This window comes from Chenopodium album, chromosome 2 (genome assembly GCF_948465745.1).
Source record: "Chenopodium album chromosome 2, dcCheAlbu1.1, whole genome shotgun sequence".
Classification (NCBI taxonomy): domain Eukaryota; kingdom Viridiplantae; phylum Streptophyta; class Magnoliopsida; order Caryophyllales; family Amaranthaceae; genus Chenopodium; species Chenopodium album.
In genome coordinates, this window is record NC_137835.1 from 17632730 (window position 1) to 17656379 (window position 23650).

Consider the following 23650-nt stretch of genomic DNA (forward strand, 5'->3'; position numbering starts at 1 on the left):
TGTTAGCTCTTATGGTGCAGGTGGTGCAGGTGGTAGTGGAGGTGCAAGGTTCGGCTCCATGGATGAGGATGATCTGGACTAGCTATGCTAGGCTAGTTCCTAAGCCAATGAGGACATTGTCTGATTCTGGCTTGGGGGAGATTTTTAATTTGGTATCTTTCTTTTTCTCTTTTCTTTTATTTTTGGTGTGTTTTCTTAGGTTAGTTTTATTGCTTTCTTATATAGAAAAAAATACAAAAAAATTGAAAAATAAAAAAAATCCAAAAATACGTTCCAATGAATTGTAAATCATGCTTCCCTGTGCCCCTTACTTGAGAAATTTGTTTTGATTCTTGGTTATTGATGATAAGCATTGTGGATTAGTTGATCATGATTTGATGTTTGATTGCCTTGAAACCTTAACATGCGTCAGTTTTTCCCAACTACTTGTGAGTATAGTGCTTGACTAGTTGTTTTGATTAGGGATGTGAGTTAATTCCTGGTATGTCAATGAATTTGAGTATTGATTTGCAACTATAAGTAATGTTTATATGATTCATTATTATGCACATTGAGGAGGACGAAGACATTTGTTCTTTTAGGTAGCCTCCAGATGATTGTAGATACATTTGTTCCCTTCTTGCTACCCATGTTGTTGCCTTGAGTTTTTGTTTTTTATTAGCCACATTACAAGCCTATTTTGCCCCATTGGTTACTAGTCCCAAGCTTGGCTTGGGGGAGCTATTAGTGAGTGAGGTGAGGGAGTTTGTACTGTGCTTATTATTTGCACAATTTGGGTGGGTTTTTGAGACGTTGTTTTGTTTTTAATCATGTTTATTTCAATGAGTTTGAAAGTTATTTTTTCTTGAAAAAATAAAGCATGATGTTATGAAAAAAAAGAGAAGTTAAAAAAAAAAGTGAAAAAAAATAAGTGAACTTCAATAGAAAAAAAAAAAGCAAAAAAGAAAAAAAGCGTTCAATGTTCAAATGTTCTAGTTGGAGGTTGATCAAAAGAAAAAAATGGAGCTTCTATGAAAAATTCAAGTCTGGAAATAAAGTTTGTTTATTCACTCCACTTCTTCATTATTATATTTTTATGAGTGAAATTGTAAGAGTTGGGATTGTTTATTATGATTGGAGTATATTTGGTGGATTGATGTTAGAGTTGGTTATGTAGGAGATGTTGATCATTATTTATTTTGATCATGGGTTTTACTAGGATTTGCTCCCTTAAGCATAGCTTTTCTCTCACTTGTTCCCAAATGATACCTACCCTTTACCCTAGCCTTACATTACAAGCTTTAAAGACCTTCCGACCTTTGTGCATAGAGTTGTATGAATGTTAAAGTGTTGTTTATCAATGCAAGTTATGATTTGACATATTTCGAGTCGACTAGTAGGTTGAGCGTACATTTTTTATACACATGAGAGTGTGAGTTGGGAGGGCATTGTTCACATAAAGGGGTTGGTTGGAGAGCGATCGAGTACATCTTTGACTCGCAACATAAATGAGAGTGTGTGAGCACGAGTCTTGAATTCTATATGCTCTTGTGGTTTGCTCTATTTGACAATTGTTAGGGAGGAAAGGTAATTGGATGGATTTGATTGGTTGATTTTGAAGCATGTTTATTTGATTTACCCTTAATTGTTTGTGCTTGATTTTTACTTTTTGGGGTGAATCATATTTATTGATTCATTGATGAGATCTTTGCTTAGGGACAAGCAAAGGTTTGGCTTGGGGGAGTTTGATGTGTTTATTTTATATAGTATTTTACCCCTGTCCCTTGGTTATAATAAGTAGTGTTTTTGGCTCTTTAGAGCCACTTTTATTACTAATTGGTGTTTTCTAGTGTTTTCGTAGATTTGGTTGACTTTTGCAGGGATTTGCACTTTTGGAGCATTTTCTCGATTTATTATGGAGCAATTACGATGACTAGAGAAGCACAACCAGTTTTTATAGTCCAGGGCCGGTTAGAGCCATCGAACCGGTGATTAAGGGCTCAGTATGTGTAATACCGGGGCATTTGGACTGAGTATTCAAGACCCGAAGAGGAAACCCAGATTGGCCCAAAGAATTGGAGCCCAATCGTAGTCCAAATAGTGGCCCAGGAGAGCCGTCCGGCCAAAAAGGCTTGCGCCCGGAGGCACGCCCGGCCGGGCGAGAGAAGCAAAGGTCGGAGCCCGGTGACGCGCCCGGCCGGGCGCGAAAAGCGTACTGATGAGCAAAAAGGCGTGCCCGATCGGGCGGTGCATCGCCCGATCGGGCGCGTGTTATTGTTAAGAGACGATTAACGTCGTTTAAGTTTGTTTTAGTTTAGGATTATTATGGAGTATAAATACTTCTCCGTAAAACGAGTTAAGTACTCTTCTTTTACCTTCTTTTACTCTCTCTTAATTATTTTCTTAGATTTTCTCTCTCTACTTAGCTTTTAGATTATTTTCTCTCTATTATACTTTGTTCTGAATCTATTCTTAATTCCAGATTTATTTGGTAACGATTTCTCTTCTCTTAATCTTAGTTGTTTATTTTATTCCTTTGATCATGTCTTGTTTTATTGCTTTGATTAGTTTAGTTCCTATTATGTGTGAGTAGTTCTATTTCTAGGGTTTGTGGGGATCCATAAATAATATGAAGGGGTGATTCATTGTTGTTGATTGTCAATGTTAGATTAATTTCCTATTGATTGATTTAATTCTCTGTGACTAGATTAGGCCTGATATTTTATGCATGAGTTTAACAATATTGATTCGAGACTCGACATATGAGAATTAATGTTTAGGTCTAGTTTCAATAGGCAGGTTCATTTATAAATGGTTAAGTCGAGATTCGAAAGATGAGATTTACTACCGGTAAATTAATTGTGTGATTGTAATGCGTAGCGAAAGTCCTTTATGATCTGATTAATGTATGCATTGATGATTGATTATTATGTTTTACCCTGGAATATTATTTATTGGTGAACCTATTCCCTAGTCACTTTTTTCATTGTTTCTCCTCCTACTTTTATTCTTTCCCACTTTTACTCTTAGTAGTTTAGTTTCCTTCGATTATTATATTTTGGTTACTTTATAATCTTGATTATATTAATTAATTAGGATTAGAAAGACTCGTTTCTCTATGGATTCGACCCTACTTCCCTATCTACATTAGTTAGAGGATTTAGAAATTACTTTTGATTAGGGGATACGACTTTACCCTGTCAGTTACTTCATAATATAGATTATATTAGTTAATTAGGAATAGAAAGACTCGTTTCTCTGTGGATTCGACCCTACTTTTCTATCTACATTAGTTAGAGGATTTAGGAATTACTTTCGATTAGGGGATACGACTTTACTTTGTCAAAATTTGGCGCCGTTGCCGGGGAAACGATTTTATTTTTATTTCTGATTATTTTTGTAGTCTAGGTTATTTCTTTTTGTCTTAGAGAACGTTAGTTCTTTGAGGCAAATCTCATATTTGCTTTTAGTTTTTTTTTTGTTTATGGCTAGGTGTTCCAGATCAGGGTACATCCCATTCGATCCTGAGATCGAACGATCCTGAGATCGAACGATCCTAAGATTGAACGATCCTTCCATAGACAGAAGAACCTTTACAAGCAAATTCTGGCGGATTCTGGTGATAATAATAATCACCGAGACCCTCCAACTAGTTCTAGCGATTCAGAGGTATCATCAGATCCAGAATCAGAGATGACGACTCCAAAGAAGCTTAGTGATTACTCATAACCAAAGCTTACAGATTTTCCACATCTCAATCCCACTACGGCTCTTGATGGGGTACAATTTGAGATTAAACCTCAATTTATAACGATGATAGAGAGTAAGCAATTTAGTGGAGCTAAGGGTGAAGACCCTAATCTTCACATTGCAAACTATTGTCAATATTGTAATACCATTAGGCAAGCCGGGGTCACACAAGACCAAATCAGGGAGATTCTTTTTCCTTTCTCTTTAACTGGAAAAGCTAAATTATGGTGTAATGGACTAAATAGAACTGCACTTGGTATAACTGACTGGGAAACTCTTGTTTTGAATTTTTATAACAAGTATTATCCTGCAGAGAGAACAATCGTACTACGGAGTGCAATTCAGAACTTTGCCCAAGAAGCCGATGAAACTTTATATGAGGCTTGGGAGAGGTTCAAGGACCTACAAAGAGAATGCCCCCACCATAATTTGGCACAATGGCAGTTAATCCAAGCCTTTTAAAATGGCATTGGAAATTCTTTTAGAATAATTTTAGATTCTGCAGCTAGTGGGAGATTTATGAATCTTAATGTTGATGATGCAGGTCAGGTTATTGAAGATATGACGATACATAACTCCCAATATGGGTATCCTAGAGGCTTTGCTAACAAGGGGAAGCATAGTGTTGACTTTGTATCCTTTTTGCAAGCTCAATTGACATCTATCTGCCAAAAATTAGATAATCTTAGCACTGCTAATATAGCTAATGTTTCCGCGATTAATAATAATGCTAATGAGGCTTTCTGTGAAAATTGTGGAATTATAGGTCATTGGGAACAAGATTGCAGGAGTTCCGTGGAGCAAGTTAATGCCTTTCAAGCTTATAGGCAGAGTAACCCATACTCCAACACCTACAATCCTGAGTATCAGAATCATCCGTAACTTTCCTACCAGAGTACTAATGTTCAAAATCCACCACCACAAAAACCACACGCGCTACAGCAACAACAACAGAAATATTACCACCCTAATGTTGGCCTGAAAAACCAACCACAACAATCCTCCTCATCTTCCGACCCTACTTTGGTAGAAATTAGAGCGATGTTGGTTAATATGCAGAAGCACATGGATAGTAGAGATGCACAAATTGATTCAATTCTAGCATACAATAAAATTTTAGATAATCAAATTGCGCAACTCTCCGCTACTCTACAAGCCCGCCAACAGGGAGCTCTTCCAGCACAGCCGACCAGGCCTACGGATCAAGCCTATGCAATTACTCTATGGAGTGGTTCAAACTATGAAGGGCCCCCTATGCCCAGAGTTGATGAACCAGTTTTATTAAAAAATGTTAATCTTGATTCCGTTAAACCAGACAATGTAGCTAATAGCCCTGCAAGGCTAAAGCATGGTACTAATATATCTAATTCTACATTGTAGGGTACGACTCCAGAGAAGGTGGCCACTCCAGATAAGAGCAAAAATGCTCCAAAGCCAATTATCAAACTTCCATTCCCCAATCGTCATCTGAAAACAAATTTGGATAAGCAGTTTGGTAAGTTCCTAAAGATGGTAAAAGATTTGAAGGTAACAATTCCCTTCACCGAATTAATCACACAAATTCCTTCATATGCAAAATTTATGAAAGAAATATATTACAAGAAAAAGGTCTATTAGTGAGGTAGAGACAGTAGCTTTCACTGCAGAGTGTAGTGCTGCACTTCAAAATAAATCTCCAACTAAATTAAAAGATCCGGGTAGTTTTTCTATCCCTTGTCATATAGGCAATCTAATGATTGATAATGCATTGTGTGATTTGGGTGCTAGCGTTAGTGTTATGCCATTATCTGTGTGTTCCAAGTTGAATATGTGTAAATTAAAAGCTACTAATATTACTCTACAAATGGCCGACCGTTCTTTCAAATACCCCTTAGGTGTTTTAGAGGATGTTCCCGTTAGAGTAGGCAAATTTTATATACCTGTTGATTTTGTTGTTCTTGATATGGTTGAGGATATGCAAACCCCAATTATTTTGGGTAGTCCATTCCTTAACACCGCAGGAGCAATCATAGATGTGAGAAGTGGCAAATTAACACTATCAGTAGGAGAGGATAAAATTATTTTTAATCTTAATAATACCCCTAAAAGCCCCATGACAGAGCAGAAGTGCTTTAGTGTTAATGTGGTTCAGAACGATTCTAACAAGCCCCAAGCTCTTGAAAAAGATCCCTTAGAGGCGGTATCTTGTATTGCATCCCTTTCAGATGAGATAGACAAATGGCAGAAGGAAGTTGATGCAATAGGAAGAGCCCTCTACATTGTCGCTCTTGGTTTTGAGGACGAAAAGGTGGAATCAATCAAGCAAGTTGTGCAAATTGAGCCTATGGTAAGTGTTCTGCCAGATCGAGTTGCAAGTGTTAAATGCAATGACAATTTGAAGCAACCCTCGATCAAAGAGGGATCTTTAGTGCGCACCATTGAAGAACCCCCAATCCAAGTCAAGGAGGATCCACTAGATAAGGTGAATTGGCGTCCCACAGGGCATGTAAGGAAGCCGCGTCGTAGCCAAAACACCGCTCGATCGGGTGAGAAACCGCCCGATCAAGCGTTAGGCCAAGGGTCCTAGTTCTTGTACTTGGTAAAAAAGGTCGTGCGGGACCTAGATAAACCAGCGCTTTGCGGGAAGCAACCTGTATTTTTAATGCTTTTTAGACTAGTTTTTATTTCTTTTTCTTATGAGAGGAGAGATGAGGGAATTTAATGAGTTTAATGATTTTTTGTACAGTTTTGAAGGAAAAGAGTTAGCCAAAAATTGAAGAAAAGAAGAAAGCAACAAATTCGACAATTAGCCTCGGGCCCAACCAGGCGAAGCTCGCCCGACCGGGCGCGAGAGTTGAGTTAAAAAATAAGGTCTTTTTGCCCGACCGGACGATGGGCGCCTGACCGGGCGCGAAAATCGTCGTATACGGACATATTCGTCCGCCCGATCAGGCAAATCTCACCCGACCGGGCGCGAGAAGAGACGAAAATTGCATCATCGGCCCGATAGGACGAAGGGCGCCCGACCGGGCGCGAGAGTATACGAAATCGGGTAATTTAGATCGCTCGATCAGGCGAGTTCCGCCCGACCGGGCGCGAGATCATAGCCGAAATTAAAATTCAGATCGCCCGACCAGGCGAACACCCGCTCTACCGGGCGCGACATCCCGACGCCCTTTTTCTTCTTCTTTCTTCGTCCTTTTCTCATTTCTAACTCTTTCCTCCATAACTTTCTCTCTCTAAAAATTTAAATCCTCTTCCTTCTCTCTAAGTTTTCTTCTCCATTTCTTACCCGAATCCAAAACTTTTTACATATTATTAATCCTCTCTTCATCCTCTACATTTCTATATAAAAATTTTTGAATGTCATTCAAATTAATTTTCATACCCATTTTTACCATGGCTTCAAAGAGGGATCGGTCTATTTTCGGTAGGAGTTCTAGTTCGAGGGAGGACTACGATCCAGATTTACAACTCCCGTACTGGCCGACGATCCGTATTGCTAGTCAGGAGCAAAATGAGCGGCTAGAACACCTAGTCGGGCGTGAGCTCTTCTGGTGCAGGTGGTGCAGGTGGCAGTGAAGGTGCAGGGTTCGGCTCCATGGATAAGGATGATCAGGACTAGCTATGCTGGGCTAGTTCCCATGCCAATGAGGACATTGTCTGATTCTGGCTTGGGGGAGATTTTGAATTTGGTATCTTTCTTTTTCTCTTTTCTTTTATTTTTGGTGTGTTTTCTTAGTTTAGATTTATTGCTTTCAGGATTAGTTTAATTGCTTTCTTATATATGAAAAATACAAAAAAATTGAAAAATAAAAAAATCCAAAAATACCTTCCAATGAATTGTAAATCATGCTTCCCTGTTCCCCATACTTGAGAAAATTTGTTTTGATTCTTGGTTATTGATGATGAGCATTGTGGATTAGTTGATCATGATTTGATGTTTGATTGCCTTGAAATCTTAACATGAGTCTATTTTGTCCAACTACTTGTGAATATAGTGCTTGACTAGTTGATTTGGTTAGGAATGTGTGTTAGTTCCTGGTATGTCAATGAATTTGAGTATTGGTTTGCAACTATAAGTAATATTTATATGATTCATTATTATGCACATTGAGGAGGACGAAGACATTTGTTCTTTTAGGTAGCCTTAAGATGATTGTAGATACATTTGTTCCCTTCTTGCTACCCATGTTGTTACCTTGACCTTTTGTTGTTTATTAGCCACATTACAAGCCTATTTTGCCCCATTGGTTGCTAGTCCCAAGCTTGGTTTGGGGGAGATATTAGTGAGTGAGGTGAGGGAGTTTGTAATGTGCTTATTATTTGCACAATTTGGGTGGGTTTTTGAGAAGTTATTTTGTTCTTGATCATGCTTATTTTTGATGAGTTTGAAAGTTATATTTTCTTGGAAATAATAAAGTATGATGTTATGAAAAAAAGAGAGAAGTTCAAGTGGAAAAAAATAAGTGAACTTCAATAGAAAAAAATCAAAAGAAAAAAAGTGTTCAATGTTCAAATGTTCTAGTTGGAGGTTGATCAAAAAGAGAAAAATTGAGCTTCAATGAAAAATTCAAGTTTGGAAAATAAAGTTTGTTTATTCACTCCACTTCTTCATTATTATATCTTATGAGTGATATTGTAAGTGTTGGGATTGTTTATTATGATTGGAGTATATTTGGTGGATTTTTGTTAGAGTTGGTTATGTAGGAGATGTTGATCATTATTTATTTTGATCATGGGTTTTACTAGGATTTGCTCCCTTAAGCATAGTTTTTCTCTCACTTGTTCCCAAATGATACCTACCCTTTACCCTAGCCTTACATTACAAGCTTTAAAGACCTTCCGACCTTTGTGCATAGAGTTGTATGAATGTTAAAGTGTTGTTTATCAATGCAAGTTATGATTTGACATATTTCGAGTCGACTAGTAGGTTGAGCGTACATTTTTTTATACACACGAGAGTGTGAGTTGGGAGGGCATTGTTCACATAAAGGGGTTGGTTGGAGAGCGATCGAGTACATCTTTTACTCTCCATATAAATTAGAGTTGAGTGTGTGAGCACTAGTCTTGAATTTTATATGCTCTTGTGGTTTGCTCCATTGACAATTGTTAGGGAGGAAAGGTAATTGGATGAATTTGATTGGTTGATTTTGAAGCATGTTTATTTGATTTACCTTGAATTGTTTGTGCTTGATTTTTACTTTTTGGGGTGAATCATATTTATTGATTCATTGATGAGATCTTTGCTTAGGGACAAGCAAAGGTTTGGCTTGGGGGAGTTTGATGTGTCTATTTTATATAGTATTTTACCCCCGTCCCTTGGTCATAATTAGTAGTGTTTTTGGCTCTTTAGAGCCACTTTTATTACTAATTGGTGTTTTCTAGTGTTTTTGTAGTTTTGGTTGAGTTTTGTAGGAAATTGCACTTTTGGAGCATTTTCCCGAGATATTATGGAGCAATCACGAGCACTAGAGAAGCACGACCAGTTTTTATAGCCCTGGGCCGGTTAGAGCCATCGAACCGGTGTTTAAGGGCTCAGTATATCTGATACCGGGGCATTTGGACCGAGTATTCAATACCCGAAGAGGATACCCAGATTGGCCAGAAAAATTGGAGCCCAATCGTAGTCCAAATAGTGGCCCAAGAGAGCCGCCCGGCCAAAGAGGCTGGCGCCCGAAGGCGCGCTCGGCCGGGCGGGAGAAGCAAAGGTTGGCGCCCGAAGACACGCCCGACCGGGCGCAAGATTCATACATGATAGAAAAAAGACGCCCCCGATCGGGCGGTGCCTCGCCCGATCGGGCGCGTGTTATTATTAGGAGTTAATTTTGACGTTTAAGTTTGTTTTAGTTTAGGATTCTTACAGAGTATAAATACTTCTCCGTAAAACGAGTTTAGGACTTTCTTGACTTTCTTTTTCTCTCTCTAATTAGCTTTTAGATTAGTTCTCTCTCTCTTATACTTTTGTACTTAACTCTATTCTTAATTCCAGATTTCTTTGGTAACAATTTCTCTTCTCTTAATCTTAGTTGTTTATTTTATTCTTTTGATCATGTCTTGCTTTATTACTTTGATTAGTTTAGTTTTTATTATGTGTGAGTAGATCTATTTCTAGGGTTTATGGGGATCCATAAATAATATGAAAGGGTAATTTATTGTTGTTAATTGTCAATGCTAGTTTAATTTCCTATTGATTGATTTAATGCTCTGTGACTAGATTTGCGCAGATCTTTTATGCATGAGTTTATTAATATTGATTCGAGATTCGACAGATGAGAATTGATATTTAGGTCTAGTTTCAATAGGCAGGTTAATTTATAGATGGTTAAGTCGAGATTCGAAAGATGAGATTTAATACCGGTAAATTAATTGTGTGATTGTAATACGTAGCGAAAGCCCTTTATAATCTGATTAATGTATGCATTGATGATTGATTATTATGTTCTACCCCGGAATATTATTTATTGGTAAACCTATGCCTTAGATCCTTTTATTCTTTGTCTTCTCCTTATTCTTAATCTCCGTAATTTAGTTCCTTTTGATTATAGTATATTGGTTAATTCATAATCTAGATTATATTAGTTAATTAGGAATAGAAAGACTCGTTTCTGTGTGGATTCGACCCTACTTCCCTATCTACATTAGTTAGAGGATTTAGGAATTACTTTTGATTAAGGGATACAACTTTACCCTGTCATTGGCCGTATGGAGTTTCCAGACGGTAAGTGCCATCCCTGACTTCCTCATAAATCTGGTAGGGGCCTTCCCAATTAGGAGTTAGCTTTCCAGCCTCGTTGACCCTACCGGCTGCCTCCATTTTACGTAACACAAAGTTGTCAACTTTCAAAGGACGCTTGTGTACTTTCTTGTTGTAGGCTCTCGTCATTCTCAGACGGTATATCTCATGGCGCAGGGCAGCATTGCCCCTGCATTCTGGGAGGGAGTCCAATGCTAGCCGCATGGCCTCCCAATTTGCCTCTTCATCATAAAGTAGGACTCTGAGAGTCGGCTCGTAATGTTCAATGGGAAAGACAGCTTCAGCACCGTATACCATAAGAAATGGGGTTTCACCGGTTGCCCCTTTGGCAGTCGTCCAGATGGCCCATAGGACATGAATTAGCTCTTCTGCCCATAAGCCACCGGCTCTTTCAATTTTCTTTTTTATGCCGTCTGAGATGAGCTTGTTGAAGGCTTCAACTTGGCCGTTTTCTTGGGGTCGGCCGACTGATGCAAAACAATGTGAGATACCATGATCTCCCAACCAAGTCATAAGGTGAGGCGTTTCGAACTGAGGGCCATTATAAAACACCATAGACATAGGCACCCCGAACCGGGTGATGATATTCTTCCAAATGAAAGAGATGACATCCTTTGTCTTGATGTTCTAAACCGGCTCAGCTTCTACCCATTTGGTAAAATAATCCACAACCACCAAAATATAGCGTTTTCCGCCTGAAGCAGGCGTATAAGGGCCCAGGATATCCATGCCCCATTTAGCAAACGGAACTGGGCTGTGGATTGCCGTCAGATCAGTAGACGGGCGGTGAATAAGCTTGCTAAACCTCTGACATTTGTCACATCTCTTCACCAGCTCTTTAGCGTCTGCTTCAAGAGTAGGCCAAAAGTAATGCCGCCTGGCTCTGACGGCTAGGGACCTGCCGCCTATATGAGAGGCACTGTATCCAGCATGCAACTCTTCAAGAACTTCTTTCCCCTTTTCTAGGGTAACGCACTTCAATAGAGGTTTAAGGAAACCCGCCTTGAAGAGCTCTCCGTTTCTCAACTCGAAGTTTGCTGATTGCTTCTTCATGACGGCTGCCTCCTGTGGTGAATCAGGAAGTATGTCGTCTGCTAAATATGCCCGGATGCCATCCATCCAGGTAGAGCTTCGATCTAGGATTCCAATGGGCTCTTCATATATACATCTCTTTTCAAGAACTTCCCAAAAGACTGGCCGAGGCGTATCACAGCAGGCGGATGATGCCAATTTGGACAACGCATCCGCCTGGTTGTTATCTGACTTGGGCACTTGACTCAGACGGAATTCCTCAAGTGCCCCGACCTCTTCTTTGACTTCCTGAAGGTACTTGATCATAGCCGGATGAGTTGCCTCATATTTTCCCTCATACTGGCTCACGACCAACTGTGAATCAGAGTAGGCGTCAATTTTGGTTGCCCCTACTGCCTTACACATGCGAATTCCAGCTAGTACGGCTTCATATTCCGCCTCGTTATTTGAGGCTTGAAACTTAAACCGCAGTGCATATTCAAATATGTCCCCCTCAGGGGACTCATATATAATTCTTGCGCCGCATCCGTTCTTCGTCGAGCTCCCGTCTACATACACCTTCCAAACCTGACCAATGTTATCCGGTTGAACCGGTCGTGTCATTTCAACAATGAAGTCGGCAAGCGCCTGACCTTTCACTGCCTTTCTAGGTTCAAAAGTGATTTCAAGACTTTGCATTTCAATAGCCCATTTCAGCATTCTGCCGGATGATTCCAAGGTAGACATTGGCCGCTTGAGAGGCTGATCGGTGTAAATTACCACCGGATGGGCCAGGAAATACGGCTTCAATTTCTAGAAGGCCATATATAGGGCAAGACCAAAATTTTCAACCATGGGATACCGGAGCTCAGCATTTTTTAGAACATGGTTAATGAAATAAACCGGGAGCTAAATGCCGTCTCTCTCAGCAAGGAGAACAACACTGAGAGCATGATCTGAGACGGCTAGGTACATATATAACGACTCTTCGGGCTAACAAGCCTTGGCAAAGAGTGCAAGTGCTCTTTCAGCTTTTGAAAGGCTACCTCAGCATCATCCCCCCATTCAAATTTGGTCTTCTTCCTGATTGCTTGGAAGAAGTAAAGGCATTTGTCACCTGACCGGCTGAGGAACCTCCCCAAAGCCGCCAGGCAACCGATTAGTCTTTGTGCTTCCTTGACAGTGCGTGGTGACTACATGTCAATTACCGCCTGTATCTTCTCGGGGTTAGCCTCTATTCCCCTTTGATCAATCAGGAACCCGAGAAACTTCCCAGACTCAACACCAAAGACGCATTTCTTAAGGTTTAACATAACCTTATGCCGCCTGAGTGTGGTGATGGTTTCTCGGAGATCAGCAAGGTGATCCGCCTGCTGCTTGGATTTGACTATCATATCATCAATGTACGCCTCCACATTCCTCCCAATTTGATTAATGAAGACCGTATTAATCATCTGTTGGAATGTAGCCGACGCATTTTTCAAGCTAAATGGCATCACAGTGTAACAGAATAACCCCTGGTCAGTGACGAAGGCCGTCTTCTCTTGATCTTTTTTCCACAGGGGTATCTGATGGAAGCCGGAGTAGGAATCCATGAAACTCATCAAGGCTGTCGAATCTACCAGACTGTCGATCTTTGGAAGTGGGTAACTATCCTTGGGACATGCCTTGTTGAGGTTTTTGTAATCAACACACATACGTCAGGTACCATTCGGCTTCTTTACAAGCACAACATTTGCCACCCAGTCGGGAAAATTACATGGCCGAATGAACCCAGCGTCCAACAACTTTTTTACTTCGGCAACTGCCGCCTGACTTCTCTCCTCACCGTGATTTCTTTTCTTTTGCCAAATGGGCTTCTTTTTAGGATCCATGGCGAGTTTGTGGACAACAAGATCCGGGCTAACGTCTGGCATCTCCTCCACTTCAAAAGCAAAAATGTCTTTGAATTCTTTCAACAGGAGGTGCAGATCTGCACCCAATTTAGCATGAGAAGCCGTCCCAACCTTAACAGTATGCTCTGGATGGCCGTCGTCCAGAGGTATATCAATATGGTCTCCAGCCGGCTGGGGACGGTGCTCAGCTGACCGCTCCCCGGTCAGTGATTGATATTTTTTCTCTTTCTTCACCTCCCCTAGCAGCGAGGCCTTTCTTTTCTTCCCGACTTCTAGTGGGGATGGGGCTGCATTGGCATCCTTGACATTGTCAAGGTCTATTGGTTCTGGGCCTCGGTCGCCTGCGGTCACAGTATTTTTGACGACTGAGAGGTAGCACTCCCGGGCCGTCTTTTGATCCCCATTCAAGGAAACAACAGAGCCGTCATCCCTCTCATACTTAATGAGAATGAGGGAAGGGATGATTACAGCCTTGGCTTCGTTGAGGGTTGGCCGGCCTAGAATAATGTTATAGGCGGTCAGTTCCTCAACAACCAAGAACTTGACGACCAGGTGTCGTCCTTCTCCTTTTTCACCCAGCCGGATTGGTAAATCAACCCTTCCGACTGGGTAAACCATTACACCCCCAAAGCCAACCAGGGGGTGTGTAACCGGATGCATGCTGCTGACGTTGTATTTCAGCTTTTGCAGGCACCGGAGACTGATGATGTCCGATGAGCTGTGTGGGGAATTCTTCTTCCTTGAGTTCCTTCACATATTCTGCCTTCATTCAAGCCATTGACCGAATCCCTCCCCAATTTAGAGATTATCACAAGTTACAGTGTTGGGTTTGATAAAATTGATCTAGGTTTGGGTAAGAAGATAGAAATTAAGATTTCCTAATACCCCTGATGTTCTTACCGATGATGTTGCTGTTGATTTAGCTATTATGTTGATTTTGAGTACTCTTTAAAGGGTTTGTGTTGCTGATGATGGATTGATGGCGGTCTCGATTGAGTTCCGAGTGAGGAGAGCGGCTGTTGTCGTCGTCTTCGAACAAGAGCTAGAAATGGGTGTTGGATGAATTCTGATTTTTCCTTTGTCTCCTAAGTTGTTCTCTTATTCTTGTAATTAAATTTTATTAAAAGATTATTAATTTATTGAGTATTTGTTTGATTGAGGTTATTTGATTCATTCTTAGGCTTTTAATTGGTGGTGTTTATGATTATATTATGCTTGTATGCTTTTCTTGGTATTTGAGTGTTTGAGCTTTTTGAGAATGAGAGAATGCCAATTAGAGAATGAGAAAATCCGGGTACCCGATGTCCCGACCCGTATATTTTGGGTACCCGAAACTCGGGTACCCGAGATATTCAAGTCGGGACATGGGACGAATTACCAACTACCCGAAACTCCGGATACTCGTATTTTCGGGTACCCGAAAACCCAGGTACCCGGATTTGAACACCCCTAGTGATAGGTTATAAAAAAGGGGGTTCATTTAATCTTTTTCTAATGCTTTATTAAAAATATAAAGTGTTATTAATGCATTCATATTAAGAATAATTATTTTCTTAAAGTGAGCATAAAGACCTAAGGACATAAGATTTTATGTAAAGGATGTTCAAGAATAAAGAGTAACTTACCACGTCCTAAAGATGGCCTATGCAGCAGCCCTTACGTCTAGAAACAGTTCCATTTGTTTAGCTCAAGTGATAGAATTTTTCAAGAGCTTTTCAACCATGTCTCACAATAATTTTTTTTAAATTTTTTTTTTTGTGATTTTTAATGACTTTTTTTCTTACAAGCTATCTAAAATGAGAACAAAACACGTTTTTCTTGATTACCTTTTTTTAAAAAAAATTGTATTATTTTTTTTTAAGAAACTAATGGTGTTAGGAAACCTATATTACACTATATTATGTAATTGTAACTTATGAAATTTTGATTATTTAGTTTTTTTTAGGTTAATTTTTAAATTACCACCCTTAAATGTAACCATTTTCGAACTAACCAGCCGTTTAATTTTTTATTTTAAATTACCACCCCTTAAATTAAATGAATGCTCAGATTACCACCTATTTCAATAATCCGATGGATTTTCTATCTGTAGGCCGCACCTAACATTTATTTTGACCATTTTGACTGATTTTTTCCCCGATTTAAAAACGCTCTTTAAACTTTAATTCACATTTCCTTCACCAAATTCTACCAAATTTCAAAGAGAAAAATATGAATTAAAGTTAGAAGAACGTTTTTAAAGAGAAAAAATTGGGGAAAAAATTAGTCAAAAGGATCAAAATAAGCGTTAGGTGGGATCCACATACGGAAAATCCACCGGATTTTTGAAATGGTGGTAATCTGAGCATTTATTTGATTTAAGGGGTGGTAATTTAAAATAAAAAATTAAACGGGTGGTTAGTTCGAAAATGGTTACATTTTTGGGTGGTAATTTAAAATTTTTCCTTTTTTATTTTTATTTTTATTAGGATGTCTTAATTTTATCTAAAAATGACTTTCGAAATAAAAAAGTTATAAGGAACTTTAAATTTTATCTAGAGATGACTTTAGAAATAAGAACTTAAATAAATTTTGATTTTTTTTCTAAAATGATTGTTTTTGAGGAAACTTAGTCTTATATTAAGACGAATTCAGAAATAAATGATGTTTTAAGAAACTTTAACTTTATTTTAAGGCAATTTAGAAGTAAACACTTATATAATTTTATGAACTTTTTTTTTTATCTCAAACCTTTTTTATAACACAAGAATGAATAATAACTTTGCATATTTATTTCTAATAATTAATGATAGTTAATATAAGGTTATGGCCTCATTTCCAAACATGCGGTTAAGATTAATTATTTAGTTGTATAAGGTTGTAACAATTATCCATCTCCATAAAAATAAGCCTATATCCCACTATAATTACCCGATGGATTAATTGACCATCGGATATGATTAAATAGTTTATTGTTCTCTTTTATTTGGAAGTAAGGCCTTGACAGGTGTCGTGTGTAACACCCCAATAATTCTCTCTTTAAATTGTTAATACCTTTAATAAAATGCAAGAGAATAACTGACGTGCTACCGTCACGTATTCAAACATTAAGGCTAATTCAGAATTTAGCAGAAAAAAAACTTACTAAGTTATAAAGAAGTTTCAAAATAAAACCAAATTAAGTGTTACAAGTTGGAACCATTAAGGCCCTTATTCAAAACCCAACAAAAGTAGTAAATAAATAAAATCATAGTTTAAATAAATTCAAATTATGAAAAGAAATAAATTGCGAACAATAACCTACTCTCCACTCAAAATCCCACCACCTTGATGCAAGTCCAAACTATGTAAACACCTGTGATAAGTCTGCTCCCCAATATTACAAGTGTAAAGATTGGATCATTGCAGGGTCATTGATAGGCGAAGGCCATGACCAAAGAAAGACACACAAAAGCACGCAAACAACAACGCTAAGTACATACAAGCTACAAAGAAAAATAATAAGAAATTCTTAACATGCTACCAATAGTCAATCATCAAATACAACTTTAATATAGACTTAAACACATAACTCAATTGTTTACATTACTAAGACCTCACTAATTAATAATATATAAATCATTTCATTTTATTCATTGGGTTAAGCAATATACAAGGTTGACCTCCTATGCTCCATTTGGAACATCAATAAAAGAAAAACCCCATTTCGAAAACATTAATAATAAACATCCAATGGTCACGGGCACGACTCTGTGCTAGTATGAGATCTCATCTAACTCCTTATAGTTTTAAAAAATCATTTGTAAACAAGAGACTCGTAGATCAGACAGCCTTTAAAAAGCACACGACTAATGCCCCGTGAACCCCAACCCCTGATTGTCAACACTCTAGATGTGCACAAATCCAGAGTTTTATTGCTCATCCATCTTGCACTTTACGTGATTTACAAGTTTAGATTTAGTGATGACTCATATGCAAAACAATATAATCAATCAAATATCACATCATTCCAAGAAATCCAAAGTTCCAATTCAATTCTTGATTTATTAGTGATAAGCAATATTTATTATTGATTCCTTTGACTACCTCAGTGCATAAACACCTTAAGTGCATAAAGCACCCCAAACCATAACCTCGTCTTTTAAGACTTTAATTCTTCCTTTACTCATTTCATTTCAATGATCATGAACGAATAATAAAATAATACATTCCACATACTCACATGCCTTTGCCTTTAAGCGCAACTTACAAAATTAACGCATAAACAATACATACAAGGTAAATTAATACACAACATACGGAAATGGTATAACCAAACAATTGAGCCCAGTCTTCTCTATACATGATACTAAGTTCTCGATACTTCCCTAAACATGCTTCTAAAGGCAAGTTTTTGTAACTTGTACGTACCTTGAGAAACAAATCGGTATTATCACTTTACCAAATAGAAATCACCTTCTATAAAGTCCTCTCCTGAACCAAACAATAAGATTTCAATCAATACTCAAACAACCAAAATTACAGCAATACTAATTTACTTTAAAACCTTCAAAATCCAACTAAACAACATTTTAAAACCTTCCCTTTTCCTAAAATTAAAAGCTTATATATAGTTCTTTAAGTTTCCTTCATAAAAACCTTAAAATACACCCTTATACATGAAATTACAGCAAGTTTAAAGCTTTATAAAAATCTGAAATTTACTTTATACATGAAATCTTAAAATTATAGAAATCTTTAAAGCTACCAAAATTATATATTAAGTTAGTAAGCTTTAAACCCAAAAATACACCAATTCAATGTAATTATAGAGGTTTCAAAATAATAATTACAAAATCTAAAAATAGTTTATAATCAAGATAATTGAATTTAAACATAATTTACACATAATACAATTAGATAACTTAATCAATACGTTTTAAACTCTAAAATCATGAAAAATAAAGGTTTAAGCCCTAATTCTTGAATAAACCAAATCTGAAATTTTTGTCATTCATTTTAACATAGCAAAACTCACAAATTTATAATCTTTTGCAAATTACAAACATAATCAAATCATAGTAATAACAATTTAATAACAAAGTTTTAATAAAGATTAAAACTTGAATTAAATTAACAAAAGGAAAAGAAAAGAAAAAAAGAAGGAAGGAGAGAAGGCGGGTTGGTGGTGTGCTGGGCAGTGTGGCAGCAGGCGATCGCCGGTATAAGGTGGGTCGGCGGCTGCGATGGCTGGTGTTGCAGTGGTGATTTTTTTCCTCTCTCGTGAGTTTAGAAGCAGTAGAAAGGCAAAGTTTTTATTTTTTTGGGATTTCTCATTGTTTTGTACGTGAGATTGAGTTGTGAAAGAAGGGGAAAAATTCTGGTGGGTAAAATTAATAAGAAGTGGGTTTTGGGGTTTCCTAGTCCACTAATCAATTAGTTTGTTCCACTAACTCCATGTTCCTCAACTTGAGGAACACGTAGAAGTGAAATACTTGTGCTGCAAGCGAACGCAACTAACCCATGATTTTTTCAAACTCTTTTACTGCTTCCTTAATTTTCTCAACTAATTTGACTGATTAAAACCCACGTAAAAATATTTTTCATAAAAAAATCTTCTCAAAAATAAAAACTAAATCAGTTAAAAGATATTATAAAAGATATATTTCCTTCAAATGATATTTTCCAAAAGATAATTATTTACTTGAATAATATCTAATAGGATTTTAGGAAAATATAGTTAATAAAATAACTATTCCACTTGACTCTTACTTATGTCAATATAATTTATACGTACAAGAAGCTAAAAAGATAACTTACTCGTATTAACTTTTAAACTCCTTGTTTTCTCTGAGGAATCTTCGACTCTAAATCTTCCATTCTTTAGTTCCCTCGGGGAACTAATGTCCTGCTTTCTTGATTTTAACTTCTCACTTAGTCTTAAGTTTCCTTTGTCTTTCAGTATGCTCATTCCTCCTCTGGTACATCATCACATACTTCAATTTCCTCCTCAAAACCTAAGACTTACAATACTTAAAAACACTTGTTAAAACGTGTAAGTTTGCTTGAGTCATCATCAAAACACATAACGGTCAACAATATTCCCTCTTTTTGATGAATGACAAACCAAGCAAACTCACATAATATTAGAGAAGTAAAATATAGAAAGGATCCCTAAAAAAATTATTATCATGCTACTAGTAATAATTAATTCATACTAACAAAACTATCATGCTACGCATAATAATATATCCAAACTGACATAATAAACTATTATCATGCTACTAATAATTATTTATTCATCCTAACAAAACTATCATGCTACTCATAATAATTTATCCAAACTGACAAAACAAAAGACAAGATAGTAATTGAATCAATAGCATACCAATGCTCAGAACTCGACTTCTACACCTCAGTGAGTTGCTCTTCCTTTTCCCCCTTTTGGCTTTCATAAAAAATATGACAAAATATAGAGACTATGTTTCTGTACACAACACCATTGGAAAATGGTTTGAAGTCCTTTTTAGATTTTACCAACTATCTCCATCCAAGCAATCATATATTATGCAAAATACCAAAAGCAATCATACACTAAATATCATCAAGACATAAGCAATATGTTCTCCAATTGTCAAAGACAAAAATTAAAATACCCTGTTTTAGTGTTTATAGACCCATAAGAAAAGCTAAGTGTTTAAACAAGCAAATTAAAATAGTTTAAAAGCAAATCCAAATTCAAACTCCATTAGAAAGGAAAGGGTAACACTAGTAGAAAATAAGTGATGGGAAGCCCCAAATGGCAAGCGGTTTTAAAAATCCGCTTGCCATTCACCTATTTTTTTTTAAAAAACCTGTAATATTAAATGGCAAGCGGTTTTGGCGCGAACCGCTTGCCAATATATATAATGACAAGTGGTTTGGGGTTGAACCGCTTGCCATTTAATATATTGGCAAGCGGTTCAACCTCAAACCGCTTGCCATTTAAAAAAACCCTAAATCCGCACACCCCTTTATTTTATTTGTCTCTCTCCTCTTTCTTTACTGATCAGCTCTCTCTCTCTCTCTCTCCTCTTTCATTTTGGCTGCACTCTCTCCTCTTCCGTTTTCCCTATCTCTCCTCTTCTCTTCCCTCTAATTAGCCCCTTTCTTCTTTCAATTTCTCTTTTTCTTTGTTCTTTCTCATCTCATCAAATTTGAACCATAACCGGGTAATGTCGAGCAAAATTTGAAGATAATTTCAACCAAATTTCGAACAATTCCGAGCAAATTCGTGCATACGTGTAGGTGTTTAAGTTTTTTAGGTCAAATTCGACCATGAAAACTCTAGATCTAGAGTTTTTATGGTCGAATTTGACCTTTAAAACCATAATTTGAAGCCAAAATCAGTGGGTTAGATGGTCGTGGTGGGTTAGATCGAAGGTTTTTTTTAATTTTATTTCGATTTTATTTTTATTTTTTATTTTAATTTGATTTTTGGTGGGGGTCGTGGTGGGTGGGTGGCTAGTTTTAGTGGGTGGGAGTCGTGGTGGGTGGGGGTCGTGGTTTGTGTTAGGGTCGTGAATGGAGATCGTGGTTTGGGGTGGGGATCTGGTTTGGTTGGTGGGCTCGTTTGTGGTTTCGGTAAGGGGTTTTTTGGTGGGTGGGGATTTGGTTTTGGGGGGGTCATGGTGGGAGGGTGGCTGGGGGTTGTGGGTTTCGATGAGGGGTGTTTTTTTGGTGGGTGGGGATCTGGTTTTGGGGGGGTCGTGGTGGGTGGGTAGCTGGGGGTTGTGGGTTTCGGTGAGGGGGTTTTTTGATGGGTGGGGATCGTGGTTTGGGTGGGGGGTCGTGGTGGGTGGGTGGCTGGGGGTTGTGGGTTTCGGTGAGGGGGTTTGTTTGGTGGGTGGGGGTCGTGATGGGTGGGTGGGTGGTTGGGGGTTGTGGTTTCGGTGAGGGGTTTTTTTTTGGTAGGTGGGGGTCGTCGTGCTGGTGGTGTGGGGTGATGGCTGTCTGGTGGTGTAGGGTGGTGACTGGTGGTGTGTGGTGGTGGTTGGTGGTGTGGTGGCTAGTGGTGTTTGGTGGTTGAAAATCATAAATTGTAATTATTATTAATTTTTTTGTTAATTTATTTTTTTTTTTTTTGATTGAAAATCAGAAATTGTAATATTATAACAATTAATTAATAAAAATATTAATGTTTTTATATATGGTTTGATTGTGTATTAATTTAATTGAAAAAACCAAAAAAAAAAAAATATTTTTAATACCCCTAATAGGCAGCGGTTTGGCGCCAAAACCGCTGCCCTTTCACTACAATTGGCAAGCGGTTCTAAACCGCTTGCCATTTAAAAGACCAATTGGCAAGCCCCTTAAAGGCATGCGGTTCAGAACCGCTTCCCATTAGGGGGTTTGAACCGCTTGCCATTACGTATTTTCTACTAGTGTAAGTTAGCTATCATGTGAAGGAGAAAGGTGTTGTTCAGAGGTGTCCTCCTCGGGGATATCTTCCACCACTAGATCCTCAAGGTGGTCCATTAGTTCCTTCTGTTTGTTAGTAACTTCGAGTTGGTTGTTCTTCAATTTACTAACCAAATTTGTAGAGACGGTTGTGAGATTTTCTAATTAAGCTTCCACCTTCTCTAATCGTTGCATAATAATAGGTTGACTAATACTTAAGGACTTTACAGCTTCCTTCAGTTGCTTTAAATCATTGGTGGTATATGAGGAACTGAAAGAAGCAAAGCCCTTAGGAGAAACTGAGCTGGGGACTGATTCATTGTTCCCCTTTGTTTCTCCCTTAATTCCTGCTTCCTTAGTTAAGTCAAGAAATACAGGAGAAGTAATCACCTTTTTCACACACTTTGTAGCAATTGTTACACTCTTCCTCTTTTTAATTTGTTCTCTCTCTTCTCTTTTTAGCTCTGCCTTAATTTTTTCTTTGTCTTTATTCTTTTGTTCCCCCTCAGATTTTGCTTTCACCTTACTTTCTTCCTTCTCACTATCCACCACTATTTTTTTTTTATCTTCAGTCATAAACCTCGATTTTCCATCAACAATACAGATGTTCATTGCTTTAAGGGTTGAGGGTTGAAGGTAGTGTTTAGGCTTATATTTGAGAGTTTCATATCCTTCAAATGTGATACCGAAACTATCAAACAAGGTATTAAGGAGATTGGCATATCCCACTTTATGGTTTTGTGATATAATATGGTTTAGATGCTGAAGCATATGAGATGGGAAATTAATTGGTATTTTGTTTTCTAGGAGGTATAAGAGTACGAAATCTCGATGGTTTGCAAGGTCTCGATGTTGGGTACGAGGGATGATGGCTTGCCATACAAACATAAATAGGATTTTTTGGAGAGGGGTAAAATTTTTATGGTTTGTTCGACATTTAAAAGGATTACCACCAATTGATTTTACCATGTCTATGACAGAAACACCTTCAAATTTTCCATCATATTGGGTTCCTGTAAAGTAGTAGTCATACCCCTTATTTGGAGTACCAAATATAAAACTCAAATACTCTACATTAAAAGAAATTGCAATATTCTTCACTCTAATACTTGCAACTTCATTGTTAAATGTCCAATTATCACAAAATTTTTTCAATGCACCATGAACTAAGATATTATCATAGCATTTACCAAATAATTTAACCCACTTTTGTGCTTCTAAAATTTCAGAATACTTACTTGCATTACACCACCCAAGATTGACACAAAACCCGGGTATGAAGCGAGTCGATTTGAGCAAAATTGCGTTTCTAGCCATCAAAGCCATCCCGTACAGGTTTCTCCTAGTTTCGACCACTTCTCTCCCTCCACTACCACCGTTTCCACCTCCTCAATTTTCCTTTTCTTTGATCCCCTTTTCACCGCTACCTCTTTTTGATGCTCTTTTGCAGGTTGTTTTGAGGTGATTGCCGATTGAGGTGGTTCTACCTCCATTGGTGAATTTTGGGTTGATTTGGGGTTTTGGATCGGTGATATTTCCATGGGGGAAATTTGGGTATTAGAAAAGGCTTCAATATTTGTGAATAAGGTTGGAGTTGGTGAGATATTAATTGGTTTGGTTCCATTAGATAATAAGTGACGGTGGTGGGGGGGGTGTTAATTTTTTTGGCAGTAAAAGAATTTAGAAGTTTAGGAGTTTAGAAGTTCAACCTTTTGCTTTCTACTTTAATTTATTAATTGAAGGGTCAATGGGGGGTCCGAATCCTCTATCCCACTCATATGTCCCATTCCATGTCCCATTCGTTTTGATTGGTCCACGTCACTTTAAATATCAATATTAATATTAAAAAAATTTAATAGCAAATTAAATTAAATAAATTTTA

The 23650-nt window shown here is 37.8% G+C and overlaps 1 non-coding gene across 1 annotated transcript; it reads right to left on the reverse strand.

The window, feature by feature from the left end:
- Positions 1 to 4053: 4053 nt before the first annotated feature.
- LOC145607732 (small nucleolar RNA R71) lies at positions 4054 to 4160 on the reverse strand. Its single transcript, XR_014105619.1, has one exon. It is a non-coding gene; the product is annotated as a small nucleolar RNA R71 (small nucleolar RNA).
- Positions 4161 to 23650: the final 19490 nt, after the last annotated feature.